The sequence below is a fragment of the Tympanuchus pallidicinctus genome, unplaced genomic scaffold, assembly GCF_026119805.1.
Source record: "Tympanuchus pallidicinctus isolate F22 unplaced genomic scaffold, pur_lepc_1.0 scaffold22, whole genome shotgun sequence".
NCBI lineage: Eukaryota > Metazoa > Chordata > Aves > Galliformes > Phasianidae > Tympanuchus > Tympanuchus pallidicinctus.
The window spans coordinates 11,396,663-11,412,544 of NW_026294739.1; the positions used below are offsets into that span (position 1 = coordinate 11,396,663).

A 15,882-nucleotide genomic window follows, 5' to 3' on the forward strand; every position below is an offset into this window, starting at 1 on the left:
ATTAAAAATTAGTTGTGTAGAACAAGTGCAGGTAAGATTTAAGAAGCTGTCAAGCCTTCTATATGTGCTGTCAGACTTTAAAAGACCTGTCAATGAGTAAAAAGAAAAACTATAATTAGGAAATGACACTTGGCAATTTCTGTTTATCCTTGGCCAGACTGCATCCAGACTGAAAAGCTGTCAGCGACAATGAGGATGTCAGCATCATCCCTTCCTGGGCATGCAGGAAGGAACTGGCCAACAGTGCTTCTTCCTGATGCCCCATAGGTACGAATCCCAGAGAATTGGATGAAGAAGTGTGGGAAGGAGATGGGCCCACAGAGATGCTGAGCAACATCAACGCGGGTAGTGCACAACATGTGCGTTTTACTTACATGCTGTGGTGCACTGGAGGCATTGTGTCTCTCTAAGGTATAATCCCTTCCAGAGTTCCTCTCAGAGTGGTACAAATCCACATCACCCTTTAATTAACACTTGCCTAGGAGGCACAACTGAGCCTTGAGTATAACCACAGGCTTTACATGTACCTTAACTTGCAAACTGCAAATAAAAGTAGTTAATTTAAGTATAAACTGCATTTTTTTTTTTTTTAAAGAAAGACCCTGACTTACACGTGGAAGGGAAAGTAATTATGTTTAACAGATGCTCTTAAAGAATATTTGATAATAATTAATCATTCAGATGGAAGACAAAATTAAAAGGAAATTGTGTCAGTTTAGAACTGAGGTCAAAGCCTTAACCTCTGCAAGGAAATTTTATCTATTCAATTCCATTTCATTGCTTATACTACATGTATGATTGTAACACTGGAGCATCTTTCCAGCATACTATGTTAAGCAACATGAATACATTCCATCAACTGCTTGTTTCCAACAACTCAACACCCTGCAGTAGTGCAATGCATCCTCCACAGTTGTCTAACCACTGGATTTATTTTTTAATCCAGATTTCATCACATTTTTTTTCTAAAGAAAAACACTTAAGAAGAAAACCCTAAGCAAATCTAATCCTGACATACCTCTCCCCCTCCTTCCACACCATCATGCCAGAGCACTGGGCTTCTATTTATAAGAGGCATTACACCCTCCTACCCATTTTTCTTGACTTTTTCTACAGAGTGCAGAGAAGCAGAAGAAGGATGCTCACAAGAAGATCGATGATTAAATATCTTGCTCATAATCACAGACAGACACCAGGATGTAAGTGACATTTTTATGCTATGCCAGTGCATATCATGTGTGTCCATACCAATGATTCAAACAGTACGGTATTTCCACAAGTCTGAAAACTGTCTGTTGTTATTCATTTTGTTTGTCCAACAATTTTTATTCTACGTTTTCGTCTCTTTCATCTAATAGTTACTAGCAAGTTTTAGCTTAAATAGGATTGTGGCCTGAAACACAAAATGTCCTCACTCTGCTATTCAACGTTTTTCATCTTTTAAAAAACACATTTCCAAAGATGAAAATGTCTTTTTTGGAGTCCACATCAAAAGAATGTTAGAAGTCATCAAAGAAAGTGAAGAGCAGAGCATGTGCTGTTCTAAGGATGGCTTCAATTCTCTCAAAATTAGGGGCCTGATCCTGCTGTCTCTGATGTCAGTGGGAAAATTTCACTGACTCCTGCAGGTGAACAATTGGGCCCTGTAGTGTTAAAACACTGGCAGGTATTGCTAAGGGAAATGTGCAAGACATTTTTTTCTGGACATTAAAATACAAATGCACACAGCATAAGCCCAAAAATTTTGTGAATATGTTTCTTAGTTTTCTGAAGGGAGAAAAATGAATCAATCAGACTTTACACACAGCATTCCATGAGCTCTTTACCCTTTCTGAGCATCAGTATGCATTTAGTTTCTTTGCTTTTATCACGGGAAGGTTTCAGCTGTAATGTGACTGTTACAGATGCTCAAGTTACCTGGCATTTCTTAACATCTTTCATTTATAAACTTTTACTAAATGCTATCTATTTTTGCTGTCGTTTATCGCTTGTTTACTATAAACTATAATATAGTTTACAATGCACAGCAAAAACAATGAAGCATGGTTTTTCATGCAGAAGTCTACTGCAGCCTTAACCAGTTCCCTACTGAAATATCTTCCTTTCTCTGCACAACTCTTGTCTCCAAGCCCCTTCATGCCCAATCTGGGCAAACACAGTGCATTGGAGGTGGGCAGAGCAGCAGTCAGTGTCCTCAGGCTGGTAGTCTAGACAGATGGCAATTTTGTTCTGAAGGTAGGCTAACCTTTCTCCCTGTAACAGCCTTCACAAAAGACCAGCCATGATACCAGTCCAGACAGTCATCAGAGTGCAGGAACTGCTCCCTGCTATGCATCTCTGAGGGCTAGGGAGTGCCAAATCCAGGAATCACACTCTTCCTGCAAATCTATGCAATCCATGAGTACAGGTTGTCCTACCTTATTAGGTGGGAAGCTCAAACTGAACTCGCATCTAGTGGGGTTGCAGGTCAATTCATAGCTGCCTTGGAGCAAGCCATTAGGTGGAGTTGAGCCAATAGTTAAAGTCACAACCAAGGAAACAGGAAAATGAGTTTCTGAAAGCAAGATTTGCTGAAGTCGATGGACCACTAGTTTGACAAATTTTCTATCTTGGGTCCCATACTGGGTAAGATAGTGTACATTCATTGTGATGAGAGTCGTATATAAACATTCAAAACATAAAGTGAAATTGAATTTTACGGAGGTCTTTGACTAGGGAGGCTCCATGTATTTGTAAGGGGAATTATTTAACCTTCCATCCAAAAAAGAAATGATCTCTTATGGCATGTCTGATAATTTAGAGTCTTCTTGGCTTTTTAAATTATGCTACTGTATGTAGCTGAAAATTGTTTGATAAGCATCACTAAGTGGTCTGGCTTTAAACCAAGCCTGTCATCTAGTGGAGTGCTATGCTATTCCAACTTTAATCTAGATAACTGGCACACATAAAATAAGGGAACACAAATATGACACAGCTGCAGCTAGTCTGGCGGAGCTAAAATGCTTAACAGTGTTTTATGCCTGTAATATAAGGCTGCTTACTAATGGAAGAATCCTGAAAGAGTGACAATCAGATTGCCTTTGATACAACTGGTTATAAAAACGTTGGAGATCTAGTATTTATGGTGCCTGCAGGTTACAATAAAATGCTTATGTTATGACTTTACTAGACATCAAAAATGCTGCATAACTATGGGCAAACTTCACCAATAACAGCCCAGTGTGTAGCAAGCTAGGTTTGCAGCAGAGAATGAGTTAATGATCAACAGTTTACAGAAAAGCTTCTGACATAACTAAGACATTATAGCGGTTTGTTGCACAATCCATGTGCCCCTTCTGAATAATGTATCTGAATGTGCCAGGAAAACACAGTGTATGCATTAAATGTACTGCATAAGAGTCAGTGTAGTAAATTAAATAAATAGTGTATGATCCAAGTGCTTTTGTCAATAACGCATTGATTATAATGCCACATACTGTACTAAAAATCTAATAAATACAGAATGTCAGCTGGATAACTGGAGCATAAGAGTATGTTAAGTTCTGGCACTTGAGGCAAATATAAACAACCTTATTTGTGCTCTAGGAGTAAAGAATTTTCCCCTCGGGAAAAAAAAATATACACTATGACTTACCCTACATTTGAAAACAGGAAGCAGGTGCTCAGAAAAAAAAAAAGAGAGAGATCTGCTCCTTCAATTATGGATTTAAAGACTAATACAGGGAAAAATCAGCTGAGAGTAGAAGAGACAGATTAACAGAAAAGGAAACCATTAATTATTTGTTCAGTCAAAGTATACACACCTCAAATTGTTCTGTAATAGGACACAATATACCTAATGTCTCAAGAAGTTTGCCTGCAAAGTTGTAACATGCAGTTGTGATTACAGCACTGCAGAGAAAGTGCTGAAATAGCTATCTATCTGTTTTAACATGGCATGTCACCACGACATGGCTTTGGCTCCTTGTCTGTGTTAAATGTAAGAATATTGTATATAGTTGAGGAAATGCCTGTGCACAGGTGTGCTCTCCAGGGACGGTATCAACTTGCTGTCTGTGAAATGGTTGCAGAAGTTTTCTGAGATGAATGGTCCAACCTGAACACTGACGTAACCTCTACATCTCACACAGGCAGCCCAGAAAAAGTCAGGCTCTGTGGACTCGGTGCTACCAGCAGATGAGAAGACTGTTTTCCTAACTGTACAAATCCAAATTGCATAATTTATTCAAAATATTAATAGCTGTGAACCAGCATGGATAAGACCAGGCAAAAATATCCAGGGTGGCTGCTGGCAGCAGGTTCCAGCACTGTGGCTCAGCTAGCTGACTTGCCCTTGAAAAATGTGCAACTGTATACAGAAATTCTCCCTAAAGTTTTCTTGTAGCTGTTAGGAAGTGTCACCAGATATATCAGGGATAATATGTTTTTCTTTTTTTTCCTGGTCCTCCAAAATAACCTTTATGAAAACTCATATATTTCCAAGCTACGTCAGGATTTAGGGCTGCAACTGATAATCATTTGTGACTAATTTGATTTAGGGAAGGATGTCACACAATTAGGCTGATCAGCTTGCAGTTTGTGTCTGCTAACTCTCTACAAAGACAGCATTCTCATTTTTATGACCTGATCACCCAAAGAAAAGTCCAAGAAGCCTAAGGTCTGATTATTCATGAGAGCCTGATCCAGAAATGGAACCATTTGAGAAAGTGTGAAATTTTAAGCATTTGAGTAGTTCTAGTGACTTCAACCTACTCTTGTGTTGTGTCAAATCAGTCTCAGACCAGAGACAGATATCTGTGAGAATGCAACTTCAAATAATCTGGATATGCCATGAAAATTGTTTCTTTTGTACCTGAGTATAATGAGTTGTGCATCTGTTTGGAAACTGGAGTGCTAATGTAGAAGAGCAACATTTATCCTTCATTGGAAGTATATAGCAAATGTATGTTGGGTCTTTCTAAAGATCAGGCATTCTTTTTCCATGGCTTGTGCGTTTACTCAAAAATGATCCCTACCACTAAAATGAAAAGAAAAAAAGTAAAAAATCTGATGGTTGTGTCTTTTTGAACACAGACATGAATGTATTTTATGGTTAAGCTAAGCATATGTTTGTAAAACAGATCAAAAACTGATTACTTGCAAGGATGGGTAACAGTATGTGGCTGAAGTTTAGGCAAGCACGTAATTGTGTAATGAAATCACTTAAATCTATTGGGAAATGCATTTTCCTTTCACCCTTGGAAAAACTGATCTGCACGGAATTTTATACTGAGGTTTTTACTCTGTTTCCCTAGCCCTCTCCCATACCCTTTCGCCTTTTCTGCTGGGTCTACAGCTTTTACATGTCTCTCCATGACTCTATTCCTTTTGTCTGCCTCCTCAATGGCTCCAGAGTCCTAAAGAAATGTTTAGCTTTGAAGACTGGCCTAAAAAAATGGTAATTTTCCAGACAAAGGCCAGGTGTTACTTCCGATTCATACAGTATGCATCTCTATTATCCTGCAGGTCAGCTCCCGCAGTGCCTGCTCCATGGGTGTTCCGACTGCATAAGGCCTGTGAGATTTGCCCCGTGCGACTGAACTGCAGATGGCACTTTCATAGCTCCTATTTTAGCAGCAGTCAATTTTCTAAACTTTCCAATATCAAGTTACAAGGTGATTTCTGTGTCACAGCCTCACCGCTTTCTCATGCCAACCTGAGGAAGAAACATAGCGTCCACAGAGAGAAAATGGGGTCGGGGATGAAAGCCCCAGCTACATCAGCAGGATGACCATCAGCATGGCTCTGGCCCGCCCAGTCCCTGTGCTGAAACCCGGACCCACAAGAGTGTTATGACTCAGGGGACAGCAGGCTCTGCCACTCCAGGGGGTAAGGACTTCGTCTCACTGTGCCTTTCCCTTCTGCCTTTGGGCAGACTGGATGTCAGTTCTCAAAAGAACTTCAGTAGGAGGAGAGGTGAGCCAGGCTTTGTAGAGCAGACTTCCCCAGGCACATCGCTAGCCTACAGCTCCAGCATCACAGTGTGAGCAGAGGGTCTTGCATCTGCTCGCACAGGCACCCTGTCACTTGCCAGGGTTTCCTAACTACTCGCTGAGGCCTGATAATCTGTGTGCATATATCCTTAGCAAGGTCAGCCATTTCAAGCAAACACTGAGTTTGGGATTGCTGTTTGCTCTCAGGACGGATTATTTTTCTCTATTTCCACATCAGACTAAGATAAAAAGGGAAAAACAACCCGCCCTTTGTCAATACATTGTATCCAAACCAAACGAACACAATCAGTTTCTGCCAGGAAACAAAGTCAAGTTACAATGCTAAATAAATCACTTCTGGAATCATCATTCTGGAATTTTGCCTCCCTCTCCTGTACTGTAACTATGTGTCATAGATGGAATTGCCTTGAAGAAGTACAATTATCTGCAGCTATTTACATGAAGTTGAAATCCAAACTTCTTTGAAAGATTTGAATGCTGCTGGAACTCCCCGAAGTTAAAAAATGAGAAATAAGCCAGAACTATCCTTCTGAATTCTTGTAGAACCAAATTCATTTTTATGTGTGTGGTGATAATTAGGAATCAACCCCCCTCATCTTGTTATGATCGAAAGCTGTGTATCAGCCTCTGTGATGACTGGATCAGGCCCAGGATACTTACAGTTATCTTTTACTTAATCAAATGCCTTATTACACACTGGATAAACCTACAACACTATGTGATGAATTTAATGCATGAATTTAATAGTTTCATAATTCTTACATGGCAGTTCAAGAACAGAATTAAAATTATACACTAGACATTCCTTAATGTTTAATTTGATGTTATATATCTTTGTTATGTGATTTAGCCACATCAATGCATTGGAACATATCATGCTATCTAAAGGTTCAATATGAAAAGCAAAAAGAAATAGAGAAAAATGGTCTTAAGATTGAAACAGCAGAAATAAATAACTCATTTCATTAGAAAAGAGAAAGACTGAACACAAATTATGCTGAAAGCCACCCTGTATGAGCCCTTATCAGTTATGGGGAGAATCAAGACAAGGCAAAAAAGGTGATGAAGTAAAATGAGTAATGGTAATGAAGGCTTTGTGGTTCAGAGACTCAGTAGGCAAGGCGACTGTCAAGGTTGTGAGAGCAACTGGGGCTGCGTTCAGAGATTAAACGGAAGCTACAGGTTACAATTAAACCTAAAACTGAATAAAATCATGCTTCAAATGTAAGACAGACAATGGCTTTGCACTGCTTTGAATGCAGGTACTCACAGTTTTTGCTGAAGAGGTGAGACAAGCAGCTGAGCAGAGGACAGCAACCGCACATTCTCAGCTTGACGCAATACTCTGAGTGTTGGGTTTTCAAGCCCGAGTTTGGATTGCATTGCAGTCAAGGAAGCTAGTGTGTGCCTTCACATGAATCTGTTGAGCAGAACAGAAATGGGCATAATCACAGTCTTGATCTCCTGTGTTTCAAGCACTGAAAATAGGGATACCAGGCCTGTAGTTACAAGGTTTTGAACAGCTAAACACTATTTCACAGGGTTTTTTTTCCTGTCCAAAGTGAGTTTTTATAGTTTAACCATTCATATAATGAAACATGAATTTTACATGCCATGCCAATGTTAACAGACTGTTAACTATATCAGCAATGATGAAACTTCTATAATATTAACCTTTTAAAAAATAAAACTGTAATAATGATGTGGTTTCCATTAGACCTTTCAGATCACTTACAAATTATCTGGATCTCCTACTGTTTACTTGTTTTTACTTTAGATTGTTGCCCCAAGCATTTAAATAATTATAATAAAATAATAATAGAATTAAGATTAGATAAATTAAGTGGAAATGAAATTGAATACATTTTCCATGACAGCTGGCAAGTCCCATTCTGTGACTGCTCAGAAACAAAACTGGAATTTTTATGACAGTAAACAATAAGGCGATCGTGTACAGGATGTAACTCAATGCTCAAGAGGAGGAGTGTGCAAGTGACACATCAACAAAAACAAACTTGTTTCATTTATGAACTGTTAATTACCATAACTTACATAATCATAGACATCTGTTCTCCCTTTCTCATACATGTATATATATGCAGATAATTACCACTACCTATTGGACAGAAGAGCAAGTAATACAGCATAGTGATAGACAGGGTATAACACATAGGTGTATGTATCACCTTGAAGATTATTTTTTAAAGGATTTTCTTCAGCTGTACTGTAGAGGATTACCTTTAAATAGCTGCATTGCTCTAAGAGAAACAGCCATTGGTCTATTGCATTATTCAGTTAAAAGAGAAATGCAACTGATGCACAAATTACTACTGTTAGCACACTGTTGGTTTTTTGCTTGTTTTCTTTTTTTTCCTGTTGAGACTTGACCTGACTTAGGGATGATTTTTGTCCCTATGAAACATTACCTGACTTTCCATCCTCATTAATTATATTACTGGAACTTTAAGACAAAAGACAAGAAAATTAAGTTGTATTTCATGGAATTCATTAGCTTGAATTTCACACCGTTTCAGTGTTTAACTTTCTGTTTAGAGACTTACAGTCACACATCTTGTGTATACAAATTAAGGATTTTCTAAGAACGTAGATCTATTTGAAGTAACATTTTATATTAAAGAGAAAATTCAAATACCCACATCAATAATTAACATTCTTTATATTGACAAAACATTTTTTACCATGTGATTAATAAAGAGCAAAATACGCCTTTAAGAAACATTTTTGAAAGTTTTAACATCCTCAAAGTCTATTGATATTTTTTAGTAACGTTATGCTGTTAACTTAAAAAGGAATATGAAATTGTACGTAGGAAATGAATTCAAGATTTCATCTTAACTAGCTGACAACACTGACATTATTTGCATTTCTGTTATTTGCTGCTGTCTGGCAAGTGAAAAAAAACACACAAAAACTGCAAATCTCTGGATTGAATAACTAAACCTGCAGGTACTGAGTTACTGCTCCCACTGTTGAAAAGGAGAATTCATTAAAACAATGTGTGTGAGTCTTTGCTTAGCGGAATTCTTGCATCTGGCAGAATTGCTGCTCCGCATTCAGTCACAACTAAAAAGCCTATTAAGGATACAACATTGTGGTTTGGATGTTCACATGTTGACTGTATTTTCCTGTATTTCATCCTCTGGTCAGTGTTCTAGGATTGTCCCATGAGCTGGGAGGAGCTGGGGAGACCGAGATGAGCAAAGCCAACCTCACTGAAAGAAGGAGGAACTGTTTCCACATTGTCAAAACTGTACTGGGACAAACTGGTGTTCTTTTCATTTATCAGTGTTAGTATTGTTCTGAAGTTGCCTTTCTATGTGTTTGAATTTCCTGAATCTACAGGATCTTACCAGAAACATATGTGGTAGATAACATGTGTGCACTACTGAATTTTTAGGTAAAATAGTGCATAAATTTCATGCAGAAAAAGGCAAAATTTTAGCAGTCATACTTGGTGACTTTCTACAGCATGTTTTCAACAATGACTTCTCTGATTTTTTCAGCTTAAATTTTAATTTCTTGAAAAATGCAAACTTAGATTGAGAAAACTCAGCTCCAAGACTGTTATTAATTGGTGAAGTGTTCCACTTTGAAAAATGCCTCTACAAGATTTGGAGAAAAATTATTTGCCAATTATAACTCTTCAGTATATTCATAAAAACTTACAAATTTCTTTAATTTTAGAATCATAGAATCATAGAATCACCAAGGTTGGAAAAGACCTAAAAGATCATCCAGTCCAACCGTTCACCTATTACCAATAGCTCCCAATAAACCATGTCTCTCAACACAACATCCAGTCTTTTATGTGCTTTCAAGTATGTAAAGCAAAAAGCTCTTACCTGGGACAAACAAACCAGAGTGTTTCCCATCTATGCAACAATATATTTAATTATTTAAATAATTTTAGCTTATCTGCAAATATTCTTTATACATATGTACACTCAACATTTCAATTTGATAATGAAGGTCCAATTGAAGCTTTGTATTCCTAAGATGCTATTGATTCCACAAAACATGCATTGTAGGTTAGGCAATAGTTTGAAAATATTAAAGCTGGATTACTTTTTCCAATTGCTTTTTGAAATAATAATTCTGAACCTGTTAGCCTAGCTTCTTTCAATCAAATTATAAATTCTTATACTTCCAAGGTGTTCAGCCCTCACTCTTCTCTGCATGCATCCAAGGAATGGAGCTCTAGGATCTTCCCTTTCCAAATGCAAGCCCAGTGTAAACTCCAGATCCATCTTTATACCCAAACAAGGTACAGACCATAAAAACTATATTTCATTGCTACTCAGTCTTTTATTCTGTGATTGACATTGCCCAGTACCAGGCATTATAAAGGAAAAAACTCCCAAACCTACACTTTGTTATAAACTACTGGACTTTTCTTCCCTATTAGCCAGTTTAGCAAATTAATCTGTGTCCTGAGATCTGAAAATTTTGTTGTGTTTTCCTTTTCCTCTGTAACATGTATCTGTTTTCAATCTCTGGTGTAATAATTCAGTAATGTACTCATTTGAATCCTGTGGAACTATTTACATACTGTACTTCTGTTGTATTTCTTTAGAGAGAAGAAAACTCAAAGGACTACGACTCAGAAAGTCAAATCATCAGTCTACAGTCTCACTGTGCCTACAGAATTAAGGGACAAATTCTCTGCTGTTAGATGCTGGTCCAGGAGGAGGCTGATGACAAAAGGGAAGGAGGGAATGATTGGAAAATAATGACATACTTTACCAGTGTCTCCTGAGGAACAGGCTCGTTGTTTTAAAACAGTAAATTGTTTCTGCCTTCACATCCAGCATCAAGAGTCTGGTATATGCTAGAAACAACAGACATTATTTGAGGCAATCTTGAAATCTCTAAGAGCCAAAGAAGATGCACAGGCAAAATCCTGAAGCCTCTCTCTCACCCTGTCCCAGAAATTGAAAGTGTTTTAAACTAAGGGCTGGTAGAATAAGGAAAATAGAATATGTCTGGATATGAACTGATCTCTTTGACCTGATTAAAACTAATTCTCTGATATATCCTGTATGCTGCTCACTTTATACCCACAGAAATTCAAATTATTTCCAGGGAAATCAAAGCTGCTTTAGAGTAATAGATTTTTTTTTTTTTTTTTTTTTCTGAAATAAGTCATTCCAAGTAATATAGGTACTATGTATAAGGCACAGATGTATATGTATAAGGCATATGTATATGGCATAAGATCATGTATTTTAAAATGTAGTGCCTCCTATGAACATTCTTCTGAATTAAATGTTTTATCTTTTCCTTCAAAAATTGCCATATTTGAAAGAATTATTTTTTTCCTAGCACCTGCTTAATCTTTTGTTCTGTAGATGATTTCTCATTACCCAGGTGTCCTCTTATGGACACACAGAAAGATTGGACTCAGTTTAAGTGTGAAATAATCCTGTTGCTTCTATCTGAGAATGAATGAGCCTGGGATTAGATCAGATAAAACACACTTGAGATAAAGTGCACAAGGTGGATTATATGCGAAAAGAGGATTTAGTGAAGAACATATCCACAACTTTTTGTTAACATAGAGAATGGTAGCTTTTGTAAGCAACATTTATGGAAACTCAACTGGAGGTTTAAAAGCTATGTCTTTTGTTGTACATTTCTCTGCATACATTTGCTTTGTAGTTGGTAGCTTTAACTTTGGAAGCCATGCTGGGCCTTGACTCATGCTCATTTTGTTTAATGAAAAGCTAAGGATGTACTTTTACTCACAGATTCTTGTTTTGTTTTCTTTGAAGTTTATTAAGCTATCCAGTAAGATGGGAGGTTCATTAGATTGTTATTATCATGGCCACAAATTAAGAATCAGTTCCCTGGGGAGTTATAAGCTTCAAGTGGATGTCAGAGCCATACTTATTACAATATTTACTTAATTAACAAGTTGCTGCTTCTTGTCATATAAAATACAAACATGAACTCTGCTGTCCATATTAGACATACACTCTACACCTGCTGAATGTTTAACATCCACTCATCCCATTTAAGAATTCTTATAGAATATATAACTTTTTTTTCTTGTTACACGATCATTTTAAATGGTTAACCAAGAATATTTAAGAACAATAGTGCTTAATTCAAATATTATATGAAATCTGACATTAGTATTGATTTTGGTTCTATATGTCAGAATACTGGTAGTTTCCAATACCAATAAAAGCACTTCAAAATTAGCCAATTATGATTTGCCAAAGCACCTTGAGAGTCAACATGTGAGGGGTGTTTTGTCAAGTAGCTGGCTGGAGATCACTGGAGTTAAGAGTTCTCCTAAAAGCAGCTCAGAAGTAATGATAATGATCTGTAATAAAATCAGGCTTTTCAAGGCTGCAGCACACATCTTTTAAGAAAACTTGGGGAAATTCATGTAAGATGTGTCACCACAAATGTCTGGAAGTCACACTTCATCACTATATAGTTGAGTTTTTTCCACCTCTTTAGTGCTTTAATTGTACAATGCCGTAAATTTTAAAATGACCAAATCTTCCCGTTGAGTCTTTTGAAGACGTCAAGCCATGTAAAACAAAAATGTTATTTTCTTTTCTCAGATACAACTTCTGTGAAGAGATATGACTATTAGGAGGATGTCAACACCACAGAACAATGTCTGTATTTTTTTGAGAAACGTGTGCCTATTTTTACTTCAGAGGTTGCACTTGGCAGTACAGGTTATCATCTGTCAAAATTATCATTTATATGTTATCTACCATATGACTCATACCTTACTGAAGAACCTTCTTTTTTGTATCCTGTTTTTATATCTTACTGATTTACCTCTCACTCCATCAGTAACGTACTTTGGCAAGGTCCATTCTAGCAGCCCTTTTCCCTATAGAAAAATCACAGAATCACAGAATCACCCGGGTTGGAAGGGACCTCAAGGATCATGTAGTTCCAACCCCCCTGCCTAGCAGGGCCACCAAACGTACACATTCAGATCAGGTTGCCCAGGACCCTGTCCAACCTGGCCTTGAACACGTCCAAGGACGGGGCATCCACAACCTCCCTGGGCAGCCCGTTCCAGGGCCTAACTACTCTCCTTGTGAAGAACTTCCCCCTAACATCCAACCTAAATCTTCCCTCCTTCAACTTGGATCCATTTCCCCTAGTCCTGCTGTTGTCAGCCCTTCTGAAGAGTTTACTCCCCTCCTGGGTGTAGGTTCCCTTCAGGTATTGATAGGCTGCAATGAGGTCACCCCGCAGCCTTCTCTTCTCCAGGCTGAACTCCCTCAGCCTGTCCTCATAGGGGAGGTGCTCCAGCCCCCTGATCATCTTAGTCGCCCTCCTCTGGACCCAAGATCTCTATGTCTTTCTTGTACTGAGGGCTCCACACCTGGACACAGCAATCCTTTAACTATTTACCTTCTGTGAATCTTGCTTTAGAGAGGCCCGCTGCTTTCCCCACCTGTGGAAGGAACACAGGCTTCCTCTAGTGCCAGGTTCATTTTCTGGTTCTTCTATCCAAGTGAAAAGCAAACTTGATGAAGTAGTCACCTACCAACAGACAGGAGTTCTGAAATGAAAAACACTCTCGTTTTGAAAATGATGACACAAATCAAACCATCACCATTTTTGAGCCTGAATGAGACAAGATGATTCTCATTTGCTTTGCTAAGCCCATATAAACCACTTTCAAGTAAAATATAAGATTTATGCTCAAGTGTAAAAGAAAGTGAAAAACCTGTTCAGATCCTTTCATAGTAAATATTAAGAAGTTTTCCTCTAAACTATGCTTGCTAAATAAAAAATCCAGTGCTAAAGTTCTTGCTGTGTATTTTTATAAGTTTACAATAACTAGCAAGGAATATTGAAAACTATTAAAAAAAAAAAAAAGTAATATTTAAAAAAAAATAGTAATAGCAGTGTCTGAAGATACTATGGCATCAGTATTTGAGATACCACTGAATCTCATCTTGGTCAGTGTAACTTTCAGGCCACCATGCATGATGCAGATACCCAGACAGCAACCCAGTCTTTGCATTTTGTAATCTTCCCTGTGCTTTAACTTGTGCTTTTAAAAATCTCATGCTCTTTGAGAAGATGCATTTAATCTTCACTTCCTATTCAGTTCTGCAAGTCAAAGATTTCAAAATACTCACAAAAGTAATTTACAAAAAAATCTAAAAACTTAGTAATAATTTAAATATTTTTCAAGAGAAATAATTTGAAATGTTGAAATAAAGGTGTTAGCTTCCATCTTGGCATCTTACAATAATTAAAAGAAACAAAGAAACAAACACAAAACAATGTCATTCATCATATCAGTCATCAGGGGCTGCATCATAACTTTGTATAGGGCCAGACACTCGTGAAGTTATTTATAGTTATATAAATGTCATAAAGATATGACTCTTGCTCACTCAGAAGTGTCTGGAGTTTCTAAAATGCATTCCACTACTGGAAAATAAAACAATGTTTTCTATAATCCAGCAGTAATGATTACAAATTAATAATGAAATTATTCTCTGGTGAATTTTATTCTTCTACTGTTCCTTGAAATAGATTTGTGATTAAAAATAATCCTCTGTAATTATATCCACAGAGCTGTTTAAGCTTTTTATCACCGCTAATGATAATATGGTCATGCTTTCTACGAAAAGTGTATTTCTCAACATGATGTGCTGTAAACAACATGTCTTTAGGCTATTTTTGACCTTTAACCAATGGGAAAGGTCTGTCTAGTTGATCTCATCTAACTACACAGCAGGTACAAGGAATTAAACCAATTTAGCTTGAGCCCTGGTACAATATCAAGTATCAGACAATGTTTTCCAAAAGGAAATGCTTAACAAGCTTGTAATCCTCTATTATATTTATCTATACAAAGAGGTTAAAAACAAAACAAACAAAGAAAAAATAACAAGAACAACAACAACAACAAAAAAACAGCAAAAACAAACCCTGAGCTGTTTTCAGCAGAGTGGAATCCCAAGCAGAAATCCATGATATCATGTAGATCATAAAAGTTGGCAAGGAGCACTGCTAAGAGCAAATTATAAATAAACAATCCACTCTGGACCTATACTGTGTCAGACTGCTTGTAAGGTAATAGAACAAAAGTAAAACACTGCATTTCTGGCACCAGCAGCCTCCAGATATTTGACCGATTTTCAAAGTGAACTGTACTTTTCATTGGAAGAGCAGTGAAAGAGATTAATAATTAAAAAGAAACATTGAAAACAAAGCTTTAAAGAAAAAAAAAAAAAAAGACACCCACACATCAATTATGTTCTAAACAGCACACGTATAATTTAAAGAGGCAATTTTGCTTTCACTATAGATATAGGTCCCAGTATCACCATTCTTGCTCTACCTCCTTGCTGAGACAAAGCCTGATGTTTCTCCCAGGCAGCTACACTTCATAAAAAACCACAGAATTATGAAGGTTGGAAAAGACCTCTAAGATCATCTAGTCCAACCACCTACCTCCCACCAATACTGCCCACTGACCATGTGCCTCAGAACCATATCTCTATGGTTCTTGAACACCTCTAGGGATGGTAACTCCACCAACTCCCTGAGCAGTCTGTGCTAATGCACCACTTCTCTTTCTGAAAAGTATTTCCTAATACCCAACCTCCCATTCAGGAGCTGAAGTACATGCCCTTCATTTACCAAGCAGCATTAACAAGAAAATGTCTATTTTTGCATGAGATGCTGGAGGATATGGTGTCATCAGGTGAGGAATGGTTTTTCCTGAGATTTCATGAGAATAAACTGGTTACTTGTCAGAAATCTTATGATACAAGGGGATAAGTTAAGAGTTAACTTGATCCAGAGCAGTCATGCAGTTCAGGGTGCAGTTTTGTCTTCCAAGACCAATGTTTGCAGACACCATAGA

At 37.5% G+C, this 15,882-nt stretch overlaps 1 long non-coding RNA gene across 3 annotated transcripts in view; it reads right to left on the minus strand.

Annotated features, from left to right (window-relative positions):
- LOC128082357 (uncharacterized) overlaps positions 1-15,882 on the minus strand; it is a 55,720-nt gene that overhangs the window by 25,539 nt on the left and 14,299 nt on the right. The window contains exons 3-5 of one of the 3 annotated variants that reach the window (XR_008207627.1): positions 13,404-13,535; positions 10,753-10,842; positions 7,264-7,413 (exon numbers count right to left, since the gene is read on the minus strand). This is a non-coding gene — a long non-coding RNA (uncharacterized LOC128082357). Of the gene's footprint in view, positions 1-7,263; positions 7,414-10,752; positions 10,843-13,403; positions 13,555-15,882 lie in introns of all 3 variants that reach the window. The other 2 variants (XR_008207628.1, XR_008207626.1) reach the window with 2 other exon arrangements.